This window comes from Cervus canadensis, chromosome 9, assembly GCF_019320065.1.
Source record: "Cervus canadensis isolate Bull #8, Minnesota chromosome 9, ASM1932006v1, whole genome shotgun sequence".
Lineage (NCBI taxonomy): Eukaryota > Metazoa > Chordata > Mammalia > Artiodactyla > Cervidae > Cervus > Cervus canadensis.
In genome coordinates this window covers 31,426,944-31,433,085 of record NC_057394.1, presented here as the reverse complement: position 1 = coordinate 31,433,085, position 6,142 = coordinate 31,426,944, and the positions used below count along the sequence as shown (strand labels likewise).

General features: G+C 38.5%; 1 non-coding gene across 1 annotated transcript; it reads right to left on the bottom strand.

Moving 5' to 3' along the window:
* Window positions 1–4,470: 4,470 nt before the first annotated feature.
* On the bottom strand, window positions 4,471–4,542 carry TRNAC-ACA. Its single transcript has one exon. It is a non-coding gene; the product is annotated as a tRNA-Cys (tRNA).
* Window positions 4,543–6,142: the final 1,600 nt, after the last annotated feature.

The following is a 6,142-nucleotide window of genomic DNA, read 5'->3' as shown; positions in this document are numbered from 1 at the left end:
TTTATTATCTTTATTGACACTGCAATGCAGTTGATATTATGGTTTATATAAGTAGGATACTTAAGTAGAGATTAAATGCTAAAATAAGATTTAAAATAAACACTATTGATGACCATAAGTCATATGGTATATAGTTATATCTATCAACATTCTTTTCATTTTTGCAGTACATTTTAGAATGATTGAACATTAAAAATGATAACATATTTGGAATTGAAAATAGAGGGCTTTTCTCCAATATTCTTTTAAATTTCTGCTTCTTTTTTAATATTTAACTATTTTTGGAAGCACTGGGTCTTTGTTGCTGTGTGGGGCTTCTCTGATTGCAGCAAGCAGAGGCTATCCTCTAGCTGTGGTGCATGGGCTTCTCATCGCCGTGGTTTCTCTTGTGCTCATCTTGGCTCTTCTCTCACTGCGCTTCTCTTGTTCTCTTTCAGGCTCCAGAGCACAGGCTCAGTAGTTGTGCTACACAGGCTCAGTCGCCCTGCTTCATGTGTTAGCTTCCTGGACCATGGAGTGAACTGGTGTCCCAAGCATTGCAAGGTGGATTCTTAACCGCTGGACTACCAGGGAAGCCCTCCAATATTCTTAAAATAAAACTGATTTCATAGCAGCCAACCTCTTATGTTAAACATTTTGCCCCTTTAGATGAAGTGCAAACAAGAATAGCATTTGTATGAAAACATATCAAGGACCAGAAGCAATATATACGGCATATGTATCTCAAATCATAAACGTGAATATAAAAACAGAGCGATCTGCATAGCTCCAATAAATCTAACTAGTGAGTCAGTTGCTTAATGGAAGTGAATTAAATTTAGTAAGACTCCAAGAGTATCCACTGGAGTAAACGAATGTTCTAAATTCTGTAGAAAGCAACTGGAGTGTGACACACGAGCATCCAAAGAAAACAGGTGGTGAGTTCAGATTTCCCAGGTGAGGATTACAATCAAGCTGCAGTTGTGGAACTCTCCCCTGTAAGAGCAAACACGGATTGTTCTTTATAGTCATGCTCTGCTGGTGTTCTGTTTGCTGCGGACACTGCCTTTTCATGCGACATCTCCTCTACAGGCAGATAAATTCATCCTTTTGCCAAGGACATTCATGATTGTCAGAGCCTTTGCTGTTCTCTGTGACTGGGGTGAATCAGCTGTTTAACAGAACAGTGAGAATATGGTCACAGATTTCTCCTTTCTTCCACTAACTGCGGCTTTCTTTCATGCTTTATGAAGTGCCCCCTGCTAATCAAAGTCAAACAGTGCATAATGGACTTTCACGAAAGCCAAATGTATTTACTCAAAGCACAAAGACTTTGAGCAGCCTGTGATTTAATCATTGCTATTTGTTTTCCCTTATCAAGTGACTGACAGGATGAAGCAGGCACAATCCATTTCTCTGATTAATAAACTACCATGCACTTTGATTTCCTCCGTATGAAGGTTACGCAGACTAGGTGGTGCCATCAAGGAAAAAAGTTCTTATAAAAGAAAATGCCACACGCATTCTGCTTTGTGGAAGATAGCTGAGGCCATGAGGTTTAACAAAAGAAGCAGGGCTTTGGCGTCAGAGAGCCCTGGAATTCGGCTTCTGCTGGCCTGCTTATGTGCCTTTGATGTGTACCTTTGAAGGAGTCTTTTGGGCCTAGAAAAGAGAACAACAGTCTCAAAGGCCCCTTGCTGAATCATCTAACTTCGGAGAAAACAAAGCATAACTTTAGTTCCATCCTGATGCTCCAGGCCAGCTGCATCTATCTGGGACTTATCACCCCCTGTCCGGAAACCTACCACCCCCTACACCCACCCAGAAGACTTATCACCCCCTGCCCAACTACAAGTGTCATCTCAACAAAAGAATACTCAAAATATCCCACTTGATTGACGTTTCCCTTATCGCTTCCACAAACCCCCTATAAGTATGAAGCCTCCCTGATCCCTTTCGGCGCTCAGCCTGGTCGTTAGGCCGACTGTCGCCCCTCCTTGCCTGAATAAAGGTAACCCACTTCTGTTGAGGTCGTCTTTCCTTTTCTGCCTCGCTGGAACCATGCCTTACAACCTTAGCCTGTAATACCGTGCTAGGAGACAATCTACCCTCCCACTCATCCTACTATGTTAACATTTTTGAATCAGTAACAGTCTCCTGGCAAATCTTCATTATATTGGCAGCATTTTCTATTTCTCGTGACAATGAAAGGATACGTATAGTAAAATGCATGGGATTAGTTTTAGATTCACTGAAATATGGTAATCCTTCTGTTTCATCACTGGCAAGTGAATAAGTTAGTTCTTACTTCAAGGGGCTGTGATGAGCATTGGCTATGATGGCATATGTAAAGTGTCTGATACATAATAGGAGTTCATTTAACATTAAGCATAATCTTTGATCCTTTCTCAACTGTAACCACTGCAAGGTTGTGAAATAATAGCAAACCATTATAAGAAGGAATTTTTCTACATTTCCATAAATGAAAACAAACTATTTTATGAGACGAATGTAAGCTAATGCCAACATTTCCTTTTTCCTCTCAAAGAGTAATTTGAGAGGAAATAAGGGAATGCTTAAAGAAGGGATATTTCTTTTAATTTGCTAGTTCACTTTCGCTATTAAAGCTATCTATTATAGTATTTCCAAACATAAGACAGTCAATTATTATTCCATAATTGCTAAGCTCTCATAAAATGATACTATACATGTATATTTTCTAAATATATATTATATTAGTAAAGTTTGTAAGCAGTAGGCAAAATAGAGTTCACTGGATTCAATTTGCTATTCTACTGCTGAATTGATATTGGAACTCAATGGTAATTTAACACTCTATAACTCTGCAACATGCTTAGAATGAGAAGAGTGACTTATTCAATATGACTTTGATATGGGGATTAATAGCTAAAATGTATTATTTTGAATTTGAAAATATTTCACAGTGCCATTGTGTTATCACTATTAAGGTAGAATGAGTAGACATTACTCTAAGACTTGAAGGAAGACAGGCTATATTTTGCAGTTACTAGAGTTGTTGCAATTCATATTCATTGAACTTCCAAAGTTCTTTTCAAATAAACCTAATGTTTCACTTATGTCTATATCTCAAGTACAATTAACTCAAATGAAATGAACAGATCAGGGTGATTTGGGGTTATGCATAGATAAAATAATCACTTCTGCGATAAATGATTTGTCTATATTATTAATTTTAAATAAAAGTAACCTTATATTCCTAAATAAACTTTTCAAATTGAGAAATCCATTTTAAAAAACTGGCATGAGGCTCTACTAATAATTTTGATATTGGTGAAAATTATGCACTGAACAGTTATTCTGTGGTCAAGTTTTATGGTTAGTAACAATACTAATTTTTTTCTCATTATATGTTCCTGGTAAATATTATTTTTTAAGTGTCTGGAACTTTGTATATGAAAAAATTCATTTTGACCTTTACCCTGAGAATAGTTTTTTTTTTTTTTTCCTGTATAATTGAAAAAAAGGCAAGAGGAGAAAATATACGATTGGTATCAGCCATCATCTTTAACATCATACTCTTTCAGACGAGCTTTTAGAGAAATGCTTTAAAATAGAGGTTTTAGGTTAAAAGCTTAATAATCCTAAATGAATGAAAATGACAAAATGACTAGATGTGGAAAAAAGAGTGGTGACAAAGGACACAAAAGAAAGAAAGGAAGTAGTTTCTTTATAAGGAGCATTTGAATTGTAAAGGAATATGAACAAAAACCCAGTTCAGTTCACTCAGTCATGTCTGACTCTTTGCAACCCCAAAGACTATAGCACGCCAGGCCTCCCTGTCTATCACAAACTCCTGGAACTTACTCAAACTCATCCATCACGTCAGTGATGCCATCCAACCATCTCATCCTCCATCATCTCCTTCTCTTCCTGCCTTCAATCTTTCCCAGCATCAGGGTCTTTTCCAATGAGTCAGTTCTTTGCATCAGGTGGCCAAAGTATTGGAGTTTCACTTTCAGCATCAGTCCTTCCAATTCATATTCAGCACTGATTTCCTTTAGGATTGACTAGTTGCATCTCCTTGCAGTCCAAGGGACTCTCAAGACCCTGTGGTGTTCTCAAACACCACAGTTCAAAAGCATCAATTCTTTGGAGCTCAGCTTTTTTTATAATCCAACTCTCACATCCACGCATGACCACTGGAAAAACCATAGCTTTGAGTAGACAGACTTTTGTTGGTAAAATAATGTCTCTGCTTTTTAATATGCTGTCTAGGGTGGTCATAGCTTTATTCCAAGGAGCAAGAGTCTTTTTAATTTCATGGCTGCAGTCACCATCTGCAGTGATTTTGGAGCCCCCCCAAAAATAAAAAGAAAGTTAAAGTGAAGTCACTTAGTTGTGTCCGACTCTTTGTGACCCCACGGACTGAAGCCTATCAGGCTCCTCCGACCATGGAATTTTCCAGGCAATAGTACTGGAGTGGGTTGCCATTGCCTTCTCCAGGGGATCTTCCCAACCCAGGGATTGAACCTGGGTCTCCTGCATTGTAGGCAGACACTTTACCATCTGAGCCACCTGGGAAGCCCCAAAAAGTAAAGTCCATCAATGTTTCCATTGTTTCTCCATCTATTTGCCATAAAGTGATGTGACCGGATGCCATAATCTTAGTTTTCTGAATGTTGAGTTTTAAGCCAACTTTGTCACTCTCCTCTTTAACTTTCGTCAAGAGGCTCTTTAGTTCTTCTTTCTGAGGTTGTTGATATTTCTCCTGGCAATCTTGATTCCAGCTTCATCCAACTGGAATGCTTCATGCAACCCAGCATTTCGCATGATGTAATCTGCATATAAGTTAAATAAGCAGGGTGACAATATATAGCCTTGATGTACTCCTTTCCCAATTTGGAATCAGCCTGTTGTAACATGTCCAGTTCTAACTGTTGCTTCTTGATCTGCATACAGATTTCTCAAGAGGCAGGTCAGGTGGTCTGGTATTCCCACCTCTGGAAGAATTTTTCAGTTTGTTGTGATCCATACAGCCAAAAGCTTTGGCACAGACAATAAGGCTGATGTTTTTCTGGATCTCTCTTGATTTTCCAATGATCCATTGACACTGGCAATTTGATCTCATTTCCTCTGCCTTTTTTAAATCCAGCTAGAACATCTGGAAGTTCACAGTTCATGTACTTTTGAAGCCTGGCTTGGAGAATTTTGAGCATTACTTTGCTAGCATATGAGATGAGTGCAATCGTGTGGTACTTTGAACATTCTTAGACATTGCCTTTCTTTAGGATTGGAATGAAAACTGACCTTTTCCATTCCTGTGGCCACTGCTGAGTTTTCCAGATTAGCTGGTATATTGAGTGAAGCACTTTCACAGCATCATCATTTAGGATTTGAAAGAGCTCAACTGGAAAATCCACCACTCCACTAGCTTTGTTTATAGTGATGCTTCCTAAGGCCCACTTGACTTCACATTCCAGGATGTCTGGCTCTGGGTGAGTGATCACACCATCATAGTTATCTGCGTCATGAAGATCTTTCATGTATAGTTCTTCTGTGTGTTCTTGCCACCTCTTCTTAATATCTTCTGTCTGTTAGGTCCAAACCATTTCTGTCCTTTATTGTGCTTATCTTTGCATGAAATTTTCCCTTGGTATCTCCAATTTTCTTGAAGAGATCTCTAGTCTTTCCCATTCTACTGTTTACCTCTATTTCTTTGCACTGATCACTGAGGAAGGCTTTCTTATCTCTCCTTGCTATTCTTTGGAACTCTGAATTTAAATGGGTATATCTTTTTTCCTCCTTTGCTTTTTGCTTCCTCTTCTTTTCATGCTAGTTGTAAGGCCTCCTCAGACAACTATTTATCCTTTTTGTATTTCTTTTTCTTCGGGGTGATCTTGATCACTGCCTCCTGTACAAAGTCACGAGCTTCCATCCATAGTTTTTCAGGCACTCTATCAAATCTAATCTCTTGATTCTATTTGTCACTTCCACTGTATAATCGTAAGGGATTTTATTTGTTCATTCCTGAATGGTTGAATGATTTTCCCTACTTTCTTCAATTTAAGTCTGAATTTTGCAATAAGGTGTTCATGATCTAAGCCACTGTCAGCTCCCTGTCTTTTTTGTTGTTGTTGTTGACTATATAGAGCTTCTCCATCTTTGGCTGCAAAGACTATAA